At 31.5% G+C, this 27,458-nt stretch overlaps 1 pseudogene; it reads right to left on the bottom strand.

Moving 5' to 3' along the window:
* Nucleotides 1–288: 288 nt before the first annotated feature.
* On the bottom strand, nt 289–27,458 carry LOC143045206 (ras-related protein Rap-2a pseudogene; annotated as a pseudogene).

Below are 27,458 nucleotides of genomic sequence, written 5' to 3'. Positions count from 1 at the left end.
TTGTGAAAGGTCATTAAATATTTAAAATCGTCAGAAGGAACCATTTTGATTTAAGTAAAATAAGCCTGTATCCCTTGTTTTCGAACGATTTAAGAACTTTCTGCAGTTCCTAAGAAGCCGATTTCATCCCTTTGTTTTGTTTTAGATCGGTTCGATTTGCTTTTGCTTAAATTTTGAACATTATTTTTGTTTTGTTTTGTTTTGTTTTTTTTTGTATTTTGATTTTATTTTTTTGTTGCTTTTGTACCAGATGCCTAGGATATGTTTGTTCTTCCGGATCATCTGAAGTCACTTCGGTTTGGCTGGAATGGTTTTACTAAATCTTTACTTGTGAGTGGGTTAAGGTTTTTTTTTTGTTTTATTTGTTTGTCCGTTTGTCGTTTTTCTTTTTGGGTATGGCCTTGTCTGTTAGTATTCGACCTATGGTTTATATGCCCCCTTCCTTTCCACTTGATATTGTGTCTCCCTCTCCCTACAATACATGGTAGGATGAAATGACGTTTACGGGGAAAAAATACTATCAAAGTACCGATATATCGACTGTAAAATGTTTTGAAAGTAATCAAAAGTTTGTGCTATTTGTAACCTTGAAAAATATCATGTGTGTCATTTTCATGATGTTTAAATCTAGTAGCATTATATATATCCAAATGGGGATAATTAATTGGCATTAACAACTTGTGAGTTTGAATATATAACTCAACCCTGATATACATAAATTTTGAAGGTTTTTGGTTTTTTTATTACAAACAAACAATACAAATTCTTTTATAGTCTTCATGAGCACTTTAAATACGATATAAAACATTTAAATAGTTTGCAATACAACTATAAAAAATCGTGCATTCAAGAAAAAGTTGGACATTTTCTCTCATAATTATAACAAACCTTACATCGCAGCAAATGCTCAAACTCATAGATAAGCACATTTGGTAGCCAATAAGTTTGAATGTTGTTCCTTTAAAAGTATGAAAAATTATGAAACGGCACAGTCACCTTTTGACCTTGATGATCGCTTCATTTTTGGCTTGCTTCCTCTTCGTATAAGACTGCGACTGCGTGAGAATTTAGACTTGTCTTCAGCCTGAATATCTTCTGGTGGCGTCGTTTCCGGTTCGGGACATTCTAATGAATGAACACTCATTCGTCGCAACATAAAACGTTCGGTATGTTTAGCTCGAGGTGTTTTGACTTGTCCAAGTAAAAGTTTAAAAATGTCGGAAATTCCGGTATCTTCCTTGGCAGAAACTTCAATAAACCCTCCGCCTAAGTCCTCGTTGTAAGCCCAATTAAGGGCATCAAATCTCTCAACTTGTCTATTATTTTCCTCATCTAAATGATTCCCCACAATTACACATGGAATTTCTTGATAATTTTCTCGGGCTTCCTTTATTTGCTCCCATAATTGTTTGACTTCTTCAAATGTTTGTTCATTTGTGATAGAATAAACTAAAACAAAGCCGTGAGCATTGACAATTGAGAGGCGTCGCATTGCTGGGAAAGCAATATTTCCGGCCGTATCAAGAAAATCAACTTTTAAATGAGTTCCACATATATCATATTCCTTAGCGAACAAATCCTCTATTGTCTCTTTGTATTTTTCGTTATATGTACCAAACAGAAATCTTTTTAATACCGAGCTTTTTCCTACTCCACCTGCTCCGAGAAAGACAACTCTATTCCTTTGATCGACATCAACCATTCTCATACGCTTCCTGATATAGATATATTTACTGTAAGATTTTTAATAATTTCAAAACATTTTACTCTGTGTCTAAGATATGTGGAATAGCAGATCGAGTTTTTTTTTCTTTGATTCGAAAAAAAAAATACTTGTGCAATTAATTTCAAGGATTACAAAAGTTTGATTTTTTGTTGTAAATTCATATTGCCATCTGACGCGGTACAGCTATCTCTCGCATTAAAAGACATGTGTCTGGTTTGTTTTTACTTCCAATCACAGTCATCTGATCATTAATTACATTTTGTCACCTGTAAGAAAATTAATAAAAAGGAATTAATGATCAATTCAATCAGAAAGATGGATTAAGCGCTATGTACATCTTTTTGTTTCAACACTGAAAACAAAAATACACAAATATGACGGGCACATGTTATACGTGTATGCTTACTAAAGATATGTATAACACAATTGTCTATTGTTTTAAAAAATAAGATGCCGCACACAATGTAGGTTTCATTCGTTTCCGTGTTGTGTTATTATAATTAGCGAATTCCTAAAATAGCAGAGACAGAGTTCTTTGTTCGTTTCGACCGAGAATAAAGGACAAGTGATAAAAAAACTTCGTTCTCAGCACATTTCCCTTTTTATGACACCACTATCGTATTTTCCTACTTTAGATTATAACAATCATGAGTTCTTATACGAAGTTCTACTTAAAATTACAAAGAAAAATATTCTGGTTTTTAAAGGCTTCCCGGGAGTCGGATCAAAACCTTACCATTTCAAACAAAGTGTTATAAATAATAGTTCGTTATGAGATTTGCACTTACAATTAAACCAATAAACTATACATATGATCCTCAAATCCATTTAAAATTGATAGAAATCTGTTAATATAAAATCAATAGTAATTTAGCTCAGTCAGGGATCAAGCGTTGAGCTTATTTGTGTGTATGTGGGCGTGACTTTTTAAAACTCTCTCTTTCATTCGGCCGCGTGCATTTTATATGTGGCGCAAAAAAGGGGGCATGTGTTCGGGATATCTTATTTCTATTTCAGTAACGACTTGTATTGCAGGTATGCATAAAATTATAAATTTTTAAAAGGTAAATGTGAAAAAGATTTTTAAAGATTGTTTTTTTGTTGGTTATTAACAAGTAACAAATTGTTCAACTAAGAATACTCCTTTAGACTGAGAATAATGGTGTCTTTGTCAGGTTATAAGTTTTTTACAAGTCGATACAAGGCATACACGATTCTTTAAAGCCATGATGACCATCTGTTCGCAAGTGATAATTTGAGAGCAAGAGCAAGCTTAAACAATATACAAGAAAGCTATGTGGAAAGGAGGGAGGTGGGTGGGGGCTATGATGAAATTTGAAAAACGCAGTACAAGAGTTTTGAGTTAAAAAAAAAAGGCAGGATGAGCAACATAGGGAAAAAAGACAGAACGGCAATTTATGTAAAAATGAAAGTCAAGATGAACTGATAAAAAAGGCAGGACCGAATATAGTTCAAAATATAAAAGGCAGGACAGAGATTTATACGATTAACAAAATTTCAGGATTAATTTTTCGTCCTACCTCCCTCCCCCTTCTCTCCCTAAAATTCAAATGGTAGCTCCCTAAACTATTGTTAACAGCAACTGCGATATTGTTGTTTTATGGAAATAAACCAGTTTAATGGAAATAAACCAGTTTCAGATAACAAAATAAGTGTCATAGACAAATATCATAGCAATAACTTGAGAAGGAAAACATGCTGGCTCTAGCAAGAGAGTATGTACATATCCTATTAAACAACGATACATGTACATGTATGGTATTTCTCCTTTTTTTGGTTTTATTTAAAGAGTTCAAACGGAAGAGTTTTTCAATGATTAAATGAATTTATAATCATGATTAAATCGTCTGCATAAAACATCAAACATATCATTTCTTGTTACTAATATCAATAGAGTTTAAAAGTTATGTACTAGCACTTGCAAAAGAAAAAATGATACTTTTGATGATTTACAAAAAACGCTTGTGTATTAATACATGTACAAGGCTCTTGTATTTTCCAGTAATTGATTTGTACTTAAAATATTGGTATAGAGATAATACCAACAATGACCACAGTATCCCATATTTGAACATCATATCTTTACGAAATTTGAAAAAGACAAACTTTCAAAATACTGAAAAAGGAACAATAACCAAAAATATGTAGTACTTAAATTTCAAGTACAAATCAAGTACAGTAACTGTAAAATACAGGTACCTAAATATTACAATAATTTCAAAGGAACAAAATAGTACTGAATATTAAAAGTAAATTTCCAGTACTACAGATTTTTGGTACAGAAATAGTACCTCTTCAAAAGTAGCTGTGTATACCGTGATTATACAAGTTTTATCAAAAACTAAAATGACCCATGCAAAAAGAAGCCATGAAAAAAACTTTGTTGGTTTACCTCAAACGTATCGAACCCTCCCTTTAAATATTACCTCAAGTAGTAAAACAAACAGAATACAAAAAAAGATGAAATGACCCCCCTTTTTTACAACAAAAAGGAAAAAAGAAGGAAAAGCTAAAGTTACTTATAAAGACATTTTCAACACACAAAAAAATATAAGAAAAAAAAAATGAAAGAAATAAAGTAAAACAAATGTTCTAGGAAGCGCTGATTTTAAAGCGAAAAAAAAGTGAGAAAAAAATAAACATACCTAAATCATAGTTCACATGCAATCTCTGCTATAATCACTGACAATAATTTTAACTGACACTGATTAGTTGATCATGTTCATTTCATATCTGACGCGTCTGTTGTTTACAGCTAAGTCTCCGTGAACAAAATATACAACGGCCAATAATCAATGAGAAAATTAAAGCAATTTATTCAAGGAGCCGTCAACAGTCGCATTATCTCTTAGCCGTGTGTGAGAATGTTAGCTATATCTCTTTATTAATATTTATTTGCTTTCTAATACCATTAATTGAAAACAACACCACTGGAAAAACATTAATTCTATATTATTCAGCAGTATATTACGTATATGTCTATACAACATACTAAAACTAAAACATTTAATGTGAGAACACATTTTATCCAATTCGTTAGCATAAAACACTGAAATCTAAGACATTGGTGAATAGGAAATGTACTAATACTAACGCCAGACGATACAATGCTAATTTATTCATGCACGAACCCTGAGTAGATTAAAAGTAGGCGTTAGGTATTTTATGCCAAAAGACATATTTATAAATTATTTGTCTTATTATTAACAATGAATAGATTATATAAGAATGTTCGTTCTTATATCTAAGTGGGGTCAGCCACGAATATATGAGACGATTCCATCTTATGTACATATAAGTCATATATTCTTTAAAAAATAGGAATTAGTTTTGATTAACAGGAATGTTATCAATATCTCAAATTCGCCAGCAGTAGAAATACTTTGAGAAGATATTTTATAGTTGTGAATTTGGAATGAAATCTTCATTGAGTGTATTTTTCTGTCATCATATCGCTCTAGTGGAGATGGAATATATAGTCAGACTGCATAAAGCAATACACGAATGAAACACATCAAGCTTAGGTGAAATGACAGAAAAAACCCGCCGTACGCATAGAAAACACTCCAATAAGTACAGTGAAGGGTGTGTATTTCCTTCAATGTTTGTGGTACCCGTCTAATTGGTAAGTGGTCGAAGCTTTTAACGCAAATATATCGACAAATATAATTGTTCTTTTTCGGAGACATGCCGGAAGCGCAACCTTATAACATCAAACATAAGTTTTAATCTCAAAACTTTCGCATTCAACATCAGAATGTAGGAATTAACTGAAAATCAAAATAAGAAAAAAACATTCTGTCTCATTCTATCTTTCTCATTTATGATGTAATTTACATAATCCAAGCCTCGAATTCTTTCAAAACACACGCTCACAACTACAATTGTTTACAAGTAGCACGCTTTTCCCACAATAGATGGTGTTATGCTGAGTTTTGTACTAGAGCAAGGATACATAATTACATAATAGTTCATGAAAAGCTGGTCATTATCGTGATATATGGACTGCCAACAGGACAGTGGTATTGACTAAGATTGTGATAATGACTGAGCAGAAGGCGAGGTCATTATCGCTGTCCCAGTCAATACCATTGTCCTGCGGTATATCACGGTAATGACCAGTTCTTCAAAAACTATTATGTTTATTTATTGAGGAACCAGGTTTTTAAAAATTCTCATAAATTCAAAATATCCAAAGCAAACTCGAGTAGTTGTGCGATTTCTATGGCAAATATGAAGACTAGTCGTAGTAATACTGCCATTCATTTTTAATTAATGCAATTGTTAAGTAAATGAATACACTAAATCAAGTTCTTTATAATCTTATAATTTACGAAAACATATGGTAAACTATTCAACATGAAAAAATGTTTTATTAAAGTGCCATTTTTCTAAACAGAGAAACCACGCCCCATCGGTCATTAACAAAGAAACCACGCCCCAATGGTCATTAACAGAGAGAAACCACGTTCAAACGGTCATTAACAGACGTAAACCATGCCCCATCGATAATTATCATGTAAAAATCCGTTAACGACCGGTTTTCTGGTCCGTTTTGTTCTGGTGATAACCGATGGAATTTATTACTGAAGAATAATGAATGTTATGTGGTTCCTTTTTATCCAATAAGGTCCAAGGACACAGTTATTGTCCTGTGGTTTTCGTTGTCCACGGATCTAGTCCCTAGTGTAAACAGTGTATAACTTGCATGTTTTATTTGATACACTTTCCCAATTTATTTCTTGATATTAAATGCATGAAATATTAAGTAGGGGGATGTAATTACATGTAAATTTGGGTGCTGAATCTTTATGTAAAGTAGTGATTTGGTCCAGTTCAAAAAGGTCAAATTTATCACGTCTGAAGCTGTCAAACTGAATTTTACACCCCCTTAACACAGAATTGTCAATATTTTGAGTTAGACCTGGTAAAAGTTTCTATAATTTTGATATTATTTGTCTCACTGGTAGTACACTACACTGTAAAAATCTTTTTGAGAAAGAGCAGGTGCGATTGTTTTAATTTGAATTTATTGGCTAAAAGAAATGCACTACGAAATAACTGTGTTCTCGTGCCATAAGATAAGCTTATTCTTAACCGATATGAACTAATTAACTTTATTGTGCCTATAGTCAAACATTCAACCTTGTTTTACTTTTTTAGTTGTTGTATTATTTTATAATCAGACTACGATTCATCAATACACATATAGTTTTAATATCTGAAACATTCAATGCCGTAGGATGAAAAATAAACTACTTTTAATCCGTCAGATTTTAATGGGTTTCGTCTATTATAAAATATAAAATCCAAAGGTTATAGCTTTTAGTTATGATAGTCGCAAAGGTGCATTTTTATTCATATTGATTTTAAAAATATCTTCACATAGAACGTGGTCATAGAATTCCTCATTTCATTCTGTTATATATTTTTGTACATGAATAATATATAAAATGCCAAATATGAAAAAATAAAAATTATCGGGTAAAATTTTGGTAGATAATTATTGGACTTTTATTTCTAAATCAATAAAATATAATCATCTGGATTGAAAATAGATATTTTCAATTAATAATATGATTCCAACGCAATGCTTTAATTGTTTGATGTTATAAATTCATCAAGTTAAAACTTGTCCATCACTATAAGTGGAAGTATATCTGAGTAAACATCAATATATAACAACACAACAACAATGAAACCAACGCATACATGAAGATGTTTGACTACATAACAATTATGGAAAATAATAATATTTAGAACTCCGAATCTAAAGAAAAAAATATAAAATTCGTCAATAGATGCTTATATGTAAAACCATTATGAAATAAAACCTATAATTCATAGCTCCATTACTATCTTTATTTAATTCTGCAATTTCAAGGCTTAATGGCTACTTTGTTTGTTACAGTTGTTGTTATAAAATGACAGTCAATCGGAATTAATTTCAAACCTATAAGTTCTCCTGACTTTTACTTTGAACATTTGAACAATTAACATACTTTTTATTGCATATTAAAGCGTGCAGGTTCCTTGAAGATAGGCAGTTTAAATATACATGATATAGGTAATTATGATCTGAACAACAGGATAATTGTGCACTCCTATTATAATTTTATATACTTTTGTATTATTCAAAAGAAGCTGGTAACAAATATTCTTTAGTGATCACAAGTCCCCATACTTCATTTGATACGAAATATTCCGAATAGTTCCCCTATTGACAAATATACAGCTATGGCGTTGTTAGTTTATTTTCGATTGATGGGTTTGTATGGCAAGCCGTTCTCGTCAAAACTATGTTTAAACCCTTTTTTTCGAAAAAAAATACACACTGAGATTTAAAAACCTAAAATAACACACTGAGAAATCTAAATTACACACTGAGATTTAAAAAATTAAAAAACACACACTGAGAATTCAAAATTACACAATGAGATTTTAAAAAGACACACTAAGATGAAATAAATTGAAAAACAGACACTGAGAATTGTTAATTACACACTGAGATTTCAAAAATACACACTGAGATTAATATGCAAATTACTAATGAACATTCATGAGATGAATAATTCAACAGATTAATATCTTGATCTCAAGAACTCTTGTCATTATAATGTAAAGCAATTCCTTCAACCAACATTCCTAATAAATTTCAAGACTTAAAATCGCTCATATTCATAAGTTTGTTGCCTATAATTCAGATCATTACTACCAGTGTATCGGGATTTTTTTTTTACTTAAAACAGTTTAAGCATGAGTCCCTTTTCAAAAGTCTTCCAACTGTTACCCTGATTTCGCAAGGTAATCTTTTATATTTTTGTTACGTTTATATGCTATCATAATAGACACTTGAGTAAAATTTCACGGCATTCTTTGGTTTTTTGCAGATTGTTCTAATGTTTTGTTATAATTTTAATAAAGTTTTTCACAATTTGGTTATATTTTGTAATAAGAATAAGTCGGTATTTTTCTTGTTCTAGCTTGTATTTCTAAAGTTTTTTTTATAAATAATTTGGGACCAAATCGAAGGACTGACGAGTTCTGTCCCCTAGTTGTTTAAGCTTGTGATATATTCAGATTAAGTATTCTAATTAGATATGTGCACATAAAAAATGCGCACAAATCTCAGTGTGTAATTCTAAATTCTCAGTGTGTAATTTCAAATTCTTAGTGTGTGTTTTCAGTTTATTTATTCTAAGTGTGTCTTTTTGAAATCTCAGTGTGTAATTTTCAATTCTCAGTGTGTGTTTTTCATTTTTGTAATCTCAGTGCGTCTTTATGAAATCTCAGTGTGTAATTTTTAATTCTCAGTGTGTAATTTTTAATTCTCAGTGTGTGTTTTGAAGTTTTTAAATCTCAGTGTATTTTGTTGTAATTCTCAGTGGGTAAATTTTTCGAAAAATGGTTTAAACATAGTTTTGACGAGAACGGCTTGCCATAGATTTGACTGTCCCTCTGGTATCTTTCGTCCCTCTTCTATAAGTAGGAACTATATTGTTTATAATATGCACTACTTCATTGCATGTTCTTTCTGACCGGGTTCGAAATGAGTGGTTCTATACCTTATAGAACGACTAACACCGATATCGGTAAGTCTTTCTTACAAATACCATTGTTAAACTATCTTCATAAATTTTATCTTTAAAGAAAATGTCTGCGAGTGCCCAATAGCCTTTACCAGGAAAATGTGTTAAATATACTTTCCCAGCCCAAACCTGTGTAATGGTGTGACGATAAAACATAAAATGTAAAAATCATTCGAAGACGCATCAAAACAACAAACAAAAAACTAGATGCACAAATACCGACATTAGAGTACTAATGGATACTGACAGATACTCGAAATCCAATAACAACTAATAGATACATCAGGTTTCCCAGACCAACATATCAATCAGTACAGATTCAATAGAGTTCAAGCAAGAGACCCCAGAAAATTTAAACTCCTTATACTGCATACCTGATTACTATGAAACCTGATATAAACTTCTCAAAGAACTGTCAGTTACAGTTCAAAGCGTTTTAAACACTATTATATATTTTGTAATTGCGTGTGAGTTGCTTTTATTGAAAATAGACCCGTTGTGACAACAAAATACCCACATATTATAAAGATACTAATTTCAGCTGCAGCAACAACCTAGTGATTATTATTCTATTTTTGGATAACATAACAAGGAAATCCGGTGTGCTTATTAATATATGTGATGATTAAAAATAACTTTTTTTGTTATGAAGAGGGGCTGTCATACGATAAATAGTCATTATCTTTATATCAAATAAAGGGTTATGGAGTAGATACTCACAAGACAACATCAAATAAACACAAAGGCAATATATCGATACTAACTAGTGACAATCGGAATTCCATCATGCAAACCTATTGTAAATACAAAGAAATGCAATATTACGAACAGACAATATATCGTTTGCGTTTGTTTGATAGTTTATATATGAATGTTCATGCAATGAAAACGAATGATTGATATGAACCATCGAATTTTAGTAAACTAGAAACGCAATTCGTAAAAATCATAATATTAAAAGAGTTTACACTCCTCTTTTTGCAAATAATCCAAATAGTCTCCAACTTCTACAGTTGTAGGATTATTTTGCACATCGTGTTCCCCTCTCATTTGTTAAAAGTCAATGTACCAAACTTTGAACCATATCTGTCAGGTAACAACAAAAATTGGGTTTAGAGTAAAATCCAATAAAACAATGAGAATCTTAACACCGTGTCGATTAAACTTGACCGCATTTATTTTAAAAATATGTTAGTTTTACTCCACAAGCGAAGACTCTATATATTATCTGAAACATCAGAATCTATTTTTAACACTGACTGCTTTGTTCAGATTCAACTATGAATAATGGTCTGCCAGAAGCCTTGATGAAATTAATAAAATTTGTACTTATTTTGTCGTGTTCTAATTCATTAATTATAATGTAATAAATGTAATGGTGTTCTGACTATAAGCTGTACATTTTATAGAGAAAAAAATCGACATCACGTGACTCATTTTCAGCTGATTGATTATTAAATATTAAAGATTTTAAGCAGATTGACTTTAACATGCATTTCAAGATCTCGTCTTCATCTAAAGAACATTAGTATCAAATCATTCAATTCACAAATTTTAATTCAAGTTCATATCCTTAAAAAACAAGTTATCACATATTTGACTCGTGTTTTGATTAGGGACTTTCCGTTTTAATTTTCATGAGAGTTCTGTATTTTTGTGATTTTAATTTTTTTTATTTGATCAATTTCTTTCCACATTACAGTTTTTGAATTGGAGTATTTATAAATATCATTTGGCAGTAGAAAATGATATTACATGTAGAAGACACACATAATGGCCTTTAATCTAGAATAGTACCAAAACGAAGAAAAACTTTTCGGAATTCAGTATAAAAACAGTAAGACAAGCACGTACATGTTCCACTTAGTTACATACCGGGTTTGTTCTTTGTTACAATCATAAAGGTTACTAAATGTCTAGTACAAAATTCCGATCCAAATGAGCTGAGCCCTGAATTCAGAGCCCTGATGATCATTGTCGTTTTTGTCGAGCCTGCAACTTTTGTTGCAGAAAGCTCGACATAGGGATAGTGATCCGGCGGCGGCGGCTACGGCGGCTACGGCGGCGGCGTTAGCTCACTTCTTAAAAGTTTTATATTTTAGAAGGTGGAAGACCTGGATGCTTCATACTTTGTATATAGATGCTTCATGTTACGAAGTTTCCGTCAGTCACATGTCCAATGTCCTTGACCTCATTTTCATGGTTCAGTGACCACTTGAAAAAAAAGTTCAAATTTTTTGTAATGTTGAATTCTCTCTTATTATAAGTAATAGGATAACTATATTTGATATGTGCGTACCTTGCAAGGTCCTCATGTCTGTCAGACAGTTTTCACTTGACCTCGACCTAATTTCATGGATCAGTGAACAAGGTTAAGTTTTGGTGGTCAAGTCCATATCTCAGATACTATAAGCAATAGGGTTAGTATATTCGGTGTATGGAAGGACTGTAAGGTGTACATGTCCAACTGGCAGGTGTCATCTGACCTTGACCTCATTTTCATGGTTCAGTGGTTATAGTTAAATTTTTGTGTTTTGGTCTGTTTTTCTCATACCATATGCAATAGATCTACTATATTTGTTGTATGGAATGATTGTTAAGTGTACATGTCTAGCGGGCAGATGTCATGTGACCTTGACCTCATTTTCATGGTTCAGTGGTCAAAGTTAAGTTTTTGAGTTTTGGTCTTTTTATCTAATGCTATATGCCATAGGTCAACTATATTTGGTGTATGGAAATATTTTATGATCTTTATGTCAGTCGAGCAGGTTTTATTTAACCGTGACCTCATTTTCACGGTTCATTGCACAGTGTTAAGTTTTTGTGTTTTGGTCTATTTTTCTTAAACTATAAGTAATGTGTCAACTATATATGTTGTATAGAAGCATTGTTAGCTGTACCTGTCTGCCTGGCATGGTTCATCTGACCTGGACCTCTTTTTCAAGGTTCATTGGTCTTTGTTTAGTTATCTTGGTTAATGTTAAGTTTATGTGACAGTTGTAATAAAGCTTAGCTTTATACTTAGGACTATCAACATAATATCAATGATTAGTATAGAAGGCGAGACATTTCAGCGTGTGCACTCTTGTTATCTGAAGGTATAATTTGTCTTGCTATCAACAGGATTTACTGGATCATTCAATTCATTGTCCTTATATTAATAACTTTGACGAACTTCAATCTTGCAACTTTTCTTGCACAATGTGGTTGTTGTGTTGTAATTTCAAAACTTAACTCCAGACGACTTTGGGTTTTTGACAATATATTACTGTGTTATTAACACAGATATGGACAAGTAAAATCTATATCACTGTATTTACTAGACGTTATTTTTTGCTTCTACCGATAAAGGTAAAACTCCACTATGGTTTTTGCTAAAATATTTTTGTAACGGTCACCATGTAGCTATATATTTCTATTTCTTCCAATTATTGAAAATCGTACATTGACTACTAAACGACTTTGGTTTTATTTTGTCCAAAAATTGCTGTGTTTTTATCATAGATACGGAGAAGTAAAACCTCTGATCTTGGAATCACATTTTTTTATTGACAATGGTGAAATTCCACAAAGTTTTTTAAAAGATTTCATGTCTGCTACTTGTTGAAAATCGTATTTTGACCTCTAAACGACTTTTTTTTTTGTCGATTGATTGCTGTAACATTGACATATATATAGTAGCAAGTAAATCTCTGATCTTTGATTCACAAGTTTTTTCTTTCTTTTTTTCTATTGATAAACGTACAAAATCGACTAAAGCTTCTTCAGAAAGATTGTCATAACCCTGTAGCCATGTCGTCCAAACACATTCCATTAAACAGTAATTGTTATAGTTAAAATTCAATTATACAACTTTGCTTTGAGCAACAATCGTTCCATAGCCGACTTATTCATAGTGAGAGCATGACGAGAAAGGCGTTCTTATAGATCATATAGTTATGAGTCTTGATGAGATATCATTAGTCCGCTACTCTGTTGCTCGTAAATTGAATAGACTTGTTTCAGCCAGGAAATTGACTGTAAATTAAGCTTAATCAAGAATATTAAAAGATCATTCGAAGTTAATTGAGTGTGCTTAAAAATGAATTTGCAAGTGCAAATATAAACGTAATGAGAATTTTAACAATATGTTTGTAAGATAAACTTCCCTATTTGATAAGAAGAAAAGACTTGTTCAATATTTGATAACACTCTGAACTTATGTAGTATACATTAACTAATAGGTATTTCTGGTCGTGACTTATAGATAATACAAATTGGTAATATTTTGGTGTTGTCGACTATGAACATATAGCAATTCTTCAGCTATCCCACTGAAAGATACAGTTGTGAAAAAAGGTAACAGCAGAACACCGCTGTTAAAACGTCAAAAATCGATTGAGAGAAAATAAATCCCTGTTACAAACTAAAACCAAGGGAAACACATCAACTATAAGAGGAATATAACGGAACATCAGAAACACTGTAGTGTAAATCTTCGTTTTTGTCTTTGCAGAAAAAAAAGTATTCATATCAATTTCAATTAATCAATCAAATTAAAATGGTATGGTCATGGACATTTGATATCTAAAAAAAAAATCACTTATCTGAATTTGTTAAATCAAAACTAATTAAAAAAATCAGTAAAACTAACCATTTCATATTTTAAGTGACTGATAATATTCAAAACTAAATGACAGGTAAAGTCCGCCATTTTATTTTATATAACTCTTTAATATCTGTACTTTAAACGACAAGATTAAGTACAATTAATAACTATAGAAATAAAAATCGGTTGAAACCAGTGCTAGCTGCCGTATTGAGTATACATTGTTCATTGCAGACTTTAAAAAATTAAACCGGGTTAATTATTTCATGTTCTAAGCAAAATGCATATAAACACAGTCAGCATTCAAAATAAAAATCGTTAACCTTCTGATTGTGTATACAACAAAGGAGAGAACAACAATTCATTATTCAGCAAATTTATCTTTGATAAGTCAATTACTAAAATTGGTTAATATTCATTACATTATCGGAGTAGAAGCCATTCTCAAGGTTGATGTCGTATGTAATCCCCACAGAAATACACAGTTTAAAAGTACGCAAAATTGGTTTTAATGCACAACCAATTTATTTCTTAAATCTTGGAAGATTTTTTCAATATTGACAGTATTGGATTACATGCTAGACAGATGACCTTGTTTAGTAAATTAATACAACATTTTCAACAAAACATCTCTAACAAATGTGTTAGTCAAATGATCGAAATAGAATGAAACCATTTACTGGAGACACAACTTTTGAATTTTAATGGATTTCGTCAAAGATTATGTCAACATACATGTGAAACGTAAAACATTGTAAGTTTTTGTTTAAAATTGGTTAATAAGTAAAATAGCAAATATGCAGAACGCCAATGAAATTCAAAACGGAAAGGTTTCTTTTTTATCAAATGACATTAAATAAAGGCAACAGTAGTATACCGTTGTTCACAACTCGTAAATCGATGGACAAAAAACAAAATCGGGGAACAAACTAAAATGAAGGAAACGCATTAAATATAAGGAGAACAACGACACAACATTAAAATGTAACACTCAGAGAAACGGACTAAGTATAAGACAAAATCCGATGAGAATAACAAAAATAACATCAAAACCAAATACATAAATTTGAAATAGAAAAGTACCGTAACACGTCTTATATATAGTACATTATAGCTGTCGTTGATACAAATGAGAATAAATATACGGGTACAGAAGAACTGATAAAATACATTCATCTCAAACTTAAGATCAAAAGCGGAATGAAAGATACCATAGGGAAAGTAAAACTCATAGAATGAAAATAAACTGATAATGCCATGGCTAAAAATAAAAAGACAAACAGACAAAAAATAATACAGAAGACAAAACATAGAAAACTAAAGACTAAGCAACACGAACCCCACCAAAAACTGGCGGTGATCTTTGGTGCTCCTGAGGGGTAAGCAGATCCTGCAAAATGTTGTCAGTCTTTCTGTCATGTCATTTGTATATACAAACAAAGCACAATACAAAATATTTTTTTTGTATGTTGATCACATAACATAAAAAAATCATAATTGATAATAAACGGGATATTAGTATAATCATTCGTACTCACAATAACTGTAATCCTTTTTTCGTAAGGAATTTTGAAAGATTATTTAGAGAATGGCTAACAAATCCAGATATATATATAAGAGTTCTTCATAAAAGGCCAAATAATGAATGGTTCAATGAAAAATGTGAAAAAGTTCGCCAACATTTTCATAAAGCAAGGAACTTTTTTCAACGTCATCCTACCGATATAAATAGACTCTCTTATGTAGTCGCTAGAAATAGTTTCAATAAAATAAAACGCCAAGCACAATATACTTTTAAACGACGAAAAAGCATGGAACTGTGTAATATAGCCAAAACGGATCCCAGAAAATTTTGGTCAGCACTTAAGCATAAAAGAAGAAAACATGTGTAATTGATAATGAAAAGATGTCTAGATACTTTGAAAATGTTCTCGGTGCTGATCCTTCGGAGTTTTGTGAGGAAGTATCAAATCTATTAAATTATGAAACTTTTGATAATTTAGACATACATGTTTTAGATTCTGAATTCACAGAGGACGATATTGGATTTTTTTCTTGACAAACTTTTTTTCGCGTCCAGTCGAAAACAATTTTTTTCTTTCAATTTTAGCATTACATATAGTGGCAGCTGAGGGGGAAACAAACAATTTTTTTTCTCAGAATCAAAAACAAATTATTTTTTTCTACAAAAACTGGAAACAAACTTTTTTTCCAGAAAAATCCATAGCAACCCCCCCAGCTCCCCCCACCCCACCCCCCAGAAAATCAAATGGTTGCTTCCTTACAAATGGCTGGCAGCGGGTTAAGAATATTTTTTTCTATGACAACAACAAACTCCAAATAGTTGATTCATATGTTTACCTCGGAATATTACTGCATTCTAATGGCAAATTTCTACAAACAGAGAAACGTCTGGCTCAGCAAGGATCCAAGGCCTTATCAACACTAATGAATACTCTCAAAAGCGTTTACATTTCAACTGATCAATGTTGTATTTTATTTGACAGTATAGTTAGTTCCGTTTTTAGTTACACATCAGAAATATGGGGCTTTCATCGTGATATTGAATTAATTTTAACCGTTTTTGTAGATTTCTATGTGGTGTATGTTTCAAGGCGTATTAGAATTTGAAAATATTGGTTTCATATTTTATTTTTTTAAAACTTTTTGTGGATTTCACAGGATGTAACTTATGTAGTTTTTGATATTGTTAAAAAAACGTATTACTGATCAATATTTACAAGAGTGGTCCACATCTTTATGTGATTGTGAAACACTTTACATGTATAGAAGAATCAAGACAGATTTTTGTCTTGAAAATTACTGAAATTTCTTTTGTGATGTTCGATTACTTACGAAACTACGTAGTGGGACACTTCAATTAAATATCGAAGTTGGTAGATATACCAATACGCCAAGAGAATTACGATTGTGTCTTTGTTGTAATATGAACGTTGTTGAAGACGAATATCATTTTGTTTTAGTTTTTCCTGTATACAGACCTGTAAGGTCACATTATTTACCAAAATACTTTTGTTCTTGGCCAAATATTTATGAACTGGATCAAATGTTAAAAGCTGTCAATAAAACTGTTTCTATAAAATTATGTAATTATATTAAGGCAGCATGGGAAAAGAGATGTCAAATTCTTACTTAACTTTGTATGATGTGTTGTTTTCTGCTGTTTATTATTGTGTCATATAAGTAATATATGCTTTGATTGCTATAGCATGTAAATGCTTTTTGCAAATAAATAAATTCATTCATTCATTCAAAAGACGGGCGAAAGATACCCTTATAACTGAAAATAAACTGACAACGCTATGGCCAGATGATATATAAAGAAAAATAGACAAATAGACAAACACAACATAGACGAATAAAGACTAGAACGCTTATGTAATTTTGGTATACACTTGTTTTACGACGTCATCGAGATGATTGGATTTATATTGACAACATATTTGCCACTTTCTATTGACATTTGATTAACATGCAGTCGGTATTTCTATGGGACCAACTTTGGTACTCTATACGATGAGTTGTTATGAGGAAGACTTTGTAAAGGTTTTTTTTCAAGAAAAAAAAAAGAAGAAGATGGGATTATCTTTTTACTTCTTATGTGCTCTATAGATGATTTCTTGTCATGTTCTTGACTATTTGATCGCAACTCTCCCATTTTTACTTATAATAAGGGATCTCATAGTGAGGCCTGCTTCATATCTTAAATAACTAATTAATTGACAAAAGAGATCCGAAAGATACCAAAGAAACATTCAAACTCATCAGTAAAAAATAAACTGACAACGCCATGGTTTAAAACGACCAGAAGACAAACAAAAATACACAAAACACGACTTTGAAAACTAAAGACCGAGCAATACAAAAGCTGAAGTTGATCTCACAATTAAGATCGGTACCGAATATAGCTTTACACTACATAAAACGAGATCCTTTTTTTTTCACTGCAAACTTTCCTTTGCATGGCAAACATTTAGAAGTACCCGAAGAGCATATTGAGTATAAATCCTCTAGAAGTTAAACAATAAATCTGCATCGTAATCACTATTCCGTCTTTTTTATGAAATAAATAGACTTGACGCCGAATTGCTTGTCATATCCGAAGCCTTTTCATAGAGTTTTACTTGTCGGATCAGAACACGAGTTACGCGACTAATGTACCAGACAATGCTAGCTTTTCCAAAGTACTTGATTTCACTTCCGAGTTTCGATGGTTTTAGTGTTTATCAATCTTTATTTTCCCATGTGGTGTGTTTAATGGAGATTGTTCAATTTCATTTTCTATATTTTTTCACTATGGCGTCTTTAATAAAATAAATTAATAATTAAATGTCTGTATATTGAGTAACAAGATTAAATCAAAAGAATAATTAAGCTTCTTACCTTAATAGCACCTTTTAAATGACATTAAAGTAACTTCTGAAGTTATGATCATCTGTGATACAGATGAAATAACAAATTCAATTATTGCAGCCTTATATGAATTTCAAGATTTGAATCCTGGTTGTTACTATTACAAAATTAGTCAGAAAACCTTTTCTCTATCCCCGTGTTGATTAAAATCAATAAAACCCTTAACAAATACTATGAACAATCACAGATTATTGTCAAGAATGACAGAAAATCATCTGATTTCAAAACAAAAAGTTATAAAGCAAAAGCTGATTATTTCTTACAGTGTTTCATCTTGGAAATATCATGATAATCCCACGTAATTATCTAGGTTATGGTTACAAAACAAATAATACGAATAGAAGATTAATGGCTAATATACATTTATTGTGATTAGCTGTTTGTTGGGCTTAGAAACAAAATGACATAAATCTGATACTAGGATAGGCTCAGTCGTGTGCAAAAGTCTTATCAACCTCGTAAATTCATATTTTTTGTAGCTCAGTGTTCAAAAACTTTAATTTATGGACATACATTTGTCATTTATTTATGGAACGACGATGTAAAAGAGGGACGAAAGATACCAAAGGGACAGTCAAACTCATTAATCTAAAACAAACTGACAACGCCATGGCTAAAAATGAAAAAGACAAACAAACAACAGCACACACGACACAACATAGAAAACTAAAGAATAAACAACACGAACCCCACCAAAAAACTGGGGGTGATCTCACATTTCTCAGGTGCTCCGGAAGGGTAAGCAGATCCTGCTCCACATGCGGCACCCGTCGTGTTGCTTATGTGATAACAAATCCGGTAAATGGTCTAATTCGGTAGGTCACATTCATGAAAGGGAAAGGGATTGTAGTTACGACGTAAATAAAAATGTCCTCATATGGAAAAACATATTATGTGGTACTACAGTTTCAATGGAAGAGAGAGGTGAAAATACCAAAGGGATATAACCCATAAGACGAAACAAATCTGACAACGCCATGACAAAAATTGAAAAACGCCCAAAAGACAAACAATATACACACATAAAAAAGAAAACTAAAGACAAAGCAACAAGTACCCAACCAAAAACAGGGATTGATAGTTTGAAATCGCATCATTTCATTATGAAACAGTACACAGATATGCGTTATTTGTTATTAATAAACGGACTACTGGCGCTGAAAAACAGACAATACAAATTGTAGAAAGAATATAGAATATTTATTACTAATAATACAACAAGTATATGTACAAAATATGTATGTGTGGATATTTGATAGGCCGCAGATAAAATGTTTAACCAGTTCCAGGGAGACAAACAAACCGATAGCCAAAGGATTGAAAAGAGCATATCGGTGACCCTATGATAACATAAGTGTCAAAACATCCCTCCTACGTGCAAGAGTGGACTGGACAGAGACCCCCCCTCTGTTTACACAGACCTCTGAAAACAACAGTCTCTCCGATTTTTTAAATGCAAACAACCTGAATTACGTGTACTGCGGAGATGACACCTCCCTTCTGATACCAGAAGTGGAGGGGATTCCTCTTGATGACAAGAGTGAACCCTAGGAAATTATTTGATACCCTCCACTAAAGAGCCGGTAGGGTAGAGATATGTGCCAGAGGGGGACAGTTCCAAGTCTGTTTATTGTCTCCCTGAACCGCCAAATGAATGAGGGTCTTATAAATCCCCATTCACCGCCAAACATTCTCTGCGCTCATTCATCTGGTGGGAAAACCTTAGCAACACCGAGTACGAAAGTTTCAATGGCAGCCTGAATGTTATTTAGGAAAATGCCAATACCGACTTGTGACAGGTGGCAGCCGTCATGTCTAAATAAATTGTGTTCAGAGGCTTTGATAGCTGGATACCTCGAAATATATTGGCCTTCGGTCTTTATAAATGATCTTACGGCACAATTGACTCTTTTTCTAGCTATTTCCACTAACTTTGGCCTTAATGTTCCATGCCAATTGGGCCTTGGTAAAATGTCTGACCAAATTATTCTGATGTCAGGTGCAAAAACCTTTATTCTCAAAATTGAACATTTGATGTTCTCTATTAGCTCTTTTGATTTCATAAAAACTAAATCATTTGCACCTAGATGTATAAATATATAATTAGGGGCTGGCCACTTTTTGATTTCACTTTCAAAAGATGAATCCAGATCTTTCCATTTCATTCCTGATTTAGTTATCCATTTAACTTGTACTCCAAGCCTATCCAAATTAAGGTTTTTCCCACCAGATCGGCTAGCAGCTGTTATGCCAGCCCAATGGGGAATAGAAGATCCCATTATCCAAATAGTTGACTGGAGCTCATGACCTACAAACCGAAAACTATTTAAGGAGTTTGTTATAATGTTGTTTACTTCTGTTCTTTATGTACATATAAAGAAATTGAAAATTGAAATTATTTTCACCAATGAATCCTGATGTAACGCTCAAATGCACCTGACGACCACCTTCCCCATTTTGTAATAGCTTCGTCATTAATACCACGTTTGCTCGCCTCTGTGGCGGCTCCAATTCTAAATGAATGCAATTTCAAAAGGTTAGGGTTTGGAATGTTACAAAAAATATTTGACTTTCTTAGCATAGCTGACAGTTGATAACGGGTTAGCGGTGACCCGTCAAAATGCATAAATAAATGATAACAGCCTGAAACCGCAGGACGTGCAGCTAAATATTTCTTCAAGGTTAACACATGGCAAATGCTCGCGTTATCTCTGTATTTATTTATCACAATGAACGTTGAATAACCTCTCTGATCCGTTTTACTTTTCTTAATGTTAATTTTTAATTGACAATCTGACACGACCACACCCGACAATTGCAGTGCCTCGGTACTAGAATCGGATTTATTTTTTGTCGTAAATTCACTTACACGTAACATAGCGAAAAATGCCAAAATAAATGAAGATTTAAATAATAAAGATTCATAAGTAGATGAACAAATACTAGGGAGAGCGTCTGTAATCTGTCGTAATAATGGTAATGTTACCGGGACCCTATTGTCTTTCTGTGGGTGATTATAACAAAATGTTTGTATAAAGCTAAACAGATGCTATGTGAGAAAGTTATAACGTGCTTTACACTCTTAAGAACAAAATGCACGTGATAGTAATCATTCTTAACAAGAGGTGTTTCCAAAATGTAAGACAGTGTAAGCGGACACTTTTGATTTATAATACAAACACGTGTACATAATCCAAAAACAACATACGCCAGTAGCCTCATTAAATTCAATTATCTGATAAACAATAATTGCTATTATAAAAGAAGTGTTACCGTGTATTTTGAATTCATGACTCAAAATCTATTATAGTATGTGGAATGGGGTTTTACTTATTAAAGCTGTATAGTTGCACCATAATTTGGTCTATAAAAATATTTTTAATCTAAAATTTATATTCTTATATCGAATGGCCTATCGACATAATTAATGAAACTTTTGGTGCATTAACAGAAAGAACAATCAGTAATATAAGTTTAACTAAACCTATTAAGAGTTTTCAATAAAAGTAATTTGAGCAAAGACATCCACTGTAATTCATAAATAAAATCCTGAATTACTTATATACGTATTGTCTATACGTTGATTCTTATAGTCATCTATTTAATAGTATACCTGATTTATCGACACGTGTTGTTTTCTCTTAAATCAAGTTATTTTGAAATTTAACAATATGTTTACAGACGTTGTCTCATACTTTTCTCTTTTTTTTGTTGAAACCTTTTTATGGTCTTGAAGTATGGATTTTATTGTTTATCATCTTAATAAAAAGTGTTATATATGTCTTTTATTTGTCTTTGCAAATTATTAGTTGTACTGTAAATTAGTTTAGTTTTGGCAATATTCATTGACTTGACCGGAATTTATCCACTCCGTCATAGTGTTATTGTGGTAAATGGTAAATTTGTGTTTTCTTTTCTTCCGTTTTTGATAATGTGCTTTACTATATTCCTGTTTGTTTTATTCTCTTTTGGCATATTTATTTTAATATAATGTTGCCTGTTGTACCTTATTTTTGACATTTTTTCTTTTCTTGTCTGTTTGTTTTGTTCACATTTCGCTGTCAATTTAATAAAATATTATTCGACTCTCATACAATTGAGAACTTTAAATCGCTGTAAAACCAGGGTTTTCTACATAAGAAAATGCCTGCACCAAGTCAGGAATACGACATTCGTTATCCATCAGCTTGATGTGTTTGAGCTTTTGATTTTGCCATTTGAATAGGGCACTCCGTTTTGAACTTTCCTCAGAGTACGGTATTTGTGCTATTTAACTTTTACATTAGTCATCTTTTTGTTCTTTTTTTGAAAATTTCTGTACCATGAAATGTTCATATTTCACCATCACCGGGTCAAGAAAGTGTCAGTTGCAGCAATTACTAAAACGCATATGATATCATTAACTGAGACGCGTCATAGTTTGTGCTATAGTAATCCCGGTTATTTATAGTAATCATAAGCTTGAGGAACAATGATTCGACGCGTCATAGTTTGCGCTATAGTAATCACGGTTATTTATAGTAATCATAAGCTTTCGGAACAATGATTAATGATTCAACTTTTTTAAGAATCAACTTATTTCTCTTTGTTTATGTTTGTTGTAAGTAAACGTATCCCAAATTAAGAAACTAGAGTTCTGAGCATGTACACCATTAATCACCACCAGCATGCTCTCATATAGTTTGTCAGAACTTTATTCCAATAAGATTTGATATTTATAGAAAGCCTCCACAGCGACTTGTGTTGAAACACGTGTATTTTTCAAAGTTGTTCGAAAGCCTACACAACGACTTATGTTAAAACACGTGTATTTCATTTAATTCTAATTTTAAGTTTTACTTCATATATAATTTACTGATTTTGTTTTAGTTTTTCCCTTTGCATTATTAATTATTCATCTGTCTTAATTTTTCATATTTTGTTACGTATAAAACAAGTTATTTACGTTTATAAAATTCAAATTTTACAGGATTTTTTGTTTTATTTAACCTAATACAGTATTTGTTACAAGATGAACACAACCATTATACATAAAGCTGTAATGCGTAGCATTATAAATACATTTTTTAAATTATCAAAATATTACAGTACATTTCACCTATAAAAACAACGTTATTGATATAACCATTCTCACGTAAACCTGATCCTGGTATCTTCGATGAATTTAATTTCATACATATTGAGGGATTTTCTTTTTAAAGATTATTATTTTAGGACATGAGTAATATTACAATTAGTTATCATACTTTTCATTTTATCATAATTATCCAGGATAAACTTTAAAACAAATCTGCTATATTTGTCTCAATGAAGATATGATACCTATTTGTTAGCATTCAAATAAATAAATTATAATGAAAATCATTCCCAAATAATCTGCTAATCCACAACATGTACTAATATCGCTCTTTCCAGGGATATTTATCCATTTTCCAGCTTCAAGTTGGAACATCGCAATTTAAAATTAAAATTATATTATCTTTTTCAAATTCTCCTGGATAAAAAAAAACCTGCTAGAGACAAGAGTTGTTAGCGCAAATAACATTTGACACCACCCGCGTGCCCTGGTCTTATTGGGTTCTTTTTACCTATTTGATTTGTAAGAAAAGTATAATATATGAATTTCAGTGCTCGTGGTATGTATTTCAGAAATAACATTCCATGGAAACACAACTGACTAAGTTATATGTTTTTTTGTTTTTTAATTTGTTTTGGCCTTTACCACCGATAGTACCATTTTTGGCATAAATAATACAAGGACTAAAACATATGTAAAGTATTCTGTTTGAGATATTAAACTGTTGACAGAACCAAGTACAGTCTGCTTGAATGATAGTATTCATCAGCATGCAGTACTCTATTTTTTTATTATTAATTTTTAAATCTTTTGACAATAATTACTTTCTTTTTGAGCTCGCAAACGACATCTTCCCCAAGTTTGTATCATCATAGTGATATTTTTTTTATATTTTTAAAGAGTAGCAGTTAGCCAATAGTTGCTTTATGCCAGGTAAACTTCAGAGGAATAAAATAAACTTACTTTCATTTTTGTTTTATTCTTCCTCAAACTGCAATCTATTTAGAAAGACACAGCACACTTTTATAAAGTTGTGTCTTTTTCAGTATAGAATACTAACAATTTCGCAGAAAAGGCGTCTAGAAGCCGCTATGTACATTCTTCAACTAATTCCATATAGGTAAAAAGTATAAATGAAACAAAAGAGCTTGTTTGCAAACGTATCCAAATGCATTTGTGGGCATATTTTTTACTTTTTAAAGATATTTTGAAATATCTGAACATGTGGGTTTGATGTTATCTAGATCAAATGAAACAACTTTTTGGCAGGCAAACCAACTATAAGAATTACATGTAGTTGTCTCGTTTTACTTTCCTAATAGTAATTCTGATCAAATGCGAAATAGCACTGATTGTTTTCGTGATGTATAAACATTCATCTGAATATCTGTCCGTTAGATTCGGAATACATTATGGATTCTTGACTTTTTTTATTTAACGTATAACATACATTTTGCATGATTACTCCTTAATTATAAAATCGGATATAGTAACTGAACAGTGTACATGGTTTGGCTCTTGTACTAATTCTTGGGTTTGTTAATACGAAAACAATTCAGACATTTTGCTTGATTTCCTGCTTTGTTGAGAAGATTTATATTTATTTTATATTGTAATTCAAACAATTTGATGTAACATACGACGTATTTGTTGATTGCGCATGAAGTATTTGTTTATGGTGATTCTTGAATTAATATCTTTAAGATTAAAATAAAACATCGAGTTTGACAAACACAAAACGGTTAGTTTTATCTATTTATGACTAATATTCAGGTTTGTTTCAATACTACAAATGAATCCAGCTATGATTAATTTTTACTTTTCTGTAACTCTATCTTTGGAACGTGATCTGATGATCGTATTAAAATAGTTTTATTTATTGATCAATTAAAGATATTTAAAATTACGCAATTAAAAAATTGTGACACTCCAGAGAATATTATTTACTTTAGAGCTACAGAACGTACAGTAATGCATTTATCTGCTAAGAGCATTTCCATTTGAATAACCATGTAAAGAAAGCAATATGTCATACATACTTGATGACTCAAATATGTAAAGTAAGGAAATGTGTTGCACAACAAAGAACAAGAATATAAACAACTACAAGTCACTATTTAAACTTCAACAAATAAAAACACAACAGCCATATCACCAATAGTAAGTTATGTGTTAAATATTTCAAAAGATAAATCTTACAGCTCAATTACAGTAAACAATGACAAACATAAAAGGAAGAAGTCAACCTACCACAACCATTGGATTATAAGTTCCTGATTTCATTGAAGAATGTAACATGATATGTTTTGTCAACTTTCATACACTTGTGAAAAGTAAAATAAAAAAATAATAAAAAATACCGAAATCCAAGTGAAGTTCAGAACGAAAATTCCTAGATACAATAGCAAAATCAAAACCTCAAATGTTCCGACGAACGGAAAATATCTGTCATACTCCTGACGTGTACAGACATTTTCTTGATGTAGAAAATCGTGAATTAACCTGGTTTTACAACTAGGTAAACCTCTCAATTGACAGTAAACTAATTTTAGTCTGAAACGCTCATTTAAATTTATAATAACATCATCTGAAAAGTCTGCATGAAAGCAAGTCATTTCGTACCTTCACCATTCCGTACTTCTGTCATTTTGTACCCAAATTTGCCTTTTAGTACCCCACATTTAGCATTTTGTAACAAGGATTGTATCCATTTCGTACCAAGGATTATATACATTTCGTACCCTATGGTCAAAATACATCTTCCATTTCGTAACTCATGGAATTAATACATGTTAAATATTTCGTATCGTATTTTTGTAAAGTTTTTCATGATATTAATGATTTTTTTTTAATCTTTAACATACTAAATACGATAATGCATTAAGCCGTAACAAATTGAATCCATGTGAAAGTGTTTGCATAACATGCATAAGTATTTGCACCTTATGTGACCGATCAAAGACCTAGCTATGGCTTTATAATTTGAGAAATTACAGACAGCCAATAGATTACTTTGTCTGAATATGGTCAGTAGCTATTCAGACAATTCAGAAATGCTGTTGATCTGCATAGGTAACTACACAACGATTGAACATTGTGAACAAAGACTTAATCATGTTAATTGACTGCAAACGAATGATTAGAAAAATATTGAATTTATCGCAGTAGAAAACTAACTTAAAAATGAAAATAACTTAAGGATTATTGTTCAATTGAAAATTGCCGTTTCAGACTATTATTCGTTTACTAGTTATAGTGGTAGCTATTTTGTTATTGTTAATTTACCCTTGAGTTTCAAAACATACAATGGCAAGTAACATTATATAATATCATTAGAGAATTGGCACTATACCTCATGAACAATAAGATTTCACAGGCTAGATATATCAATGACCTTTGAGATTTTCTATTTATTTATTTCGTATTGAATTTTTATGTCTTTTGTAGTTTAACTTTTCTATATACAGACATCAAGCGACTTACGTTTAACATCTACAATCTATGACTGAAAAGCAAAAGCGAACTAAGTGTTTTATTTTAAAATAAAGTAAATGATCTTTGTTGAAAGCTTTTGGCTGTTCTCAGTTTTGAAACTTCTTAATGTATCATTTCTGCCAGAAGAAGATTGTTTTTTTTTTATTCCGTTACATTGAAGCTTTTATGTTGGAAGAAACCGTTTATAAATACGATATATTTCAAGCAAACGCAAAAGTTTCAATTAACTTTACCCTCTAGCAATAACTTTGATTGAGCACTTGCAAATTATTTCACGTTTGTTTGTTACAAATCTCATTTTTAAAGTTAAATCAAGGGATATACAACTTAGACATGATGAATAATAATAATAAACGCTATGAGAAAATTCTCATTGGTAAATTAGTACAGTAAAACCTCCTTACCTTACATAGAAATTCAATCATAATTTGTGCTCGTCATCTTAAATGACATGTTTCATACCATTTAACAGATATCATAAGGAATCCTCCTCTGTTTGGAATTTTAATTTTTCCTCCATTTGAGTTA

Source organism: Mytilus galloprovincialis, chromosome 9, assembly GCF_965363235.1.
Source record: "Mytilus galloprovincialis chromosome 9, xbMytGall1.hap1.1, whole genome shotgun sequence".
NCBI lineage: Eukaryota > Metazoa > Mollusca > Bivalvia > Mytilida > Mytilidae > Mytilus > Mytilus galloprovincialis.
This window is presented reverse-complemented; position numbering and strand designations above follow the sequence as displayed.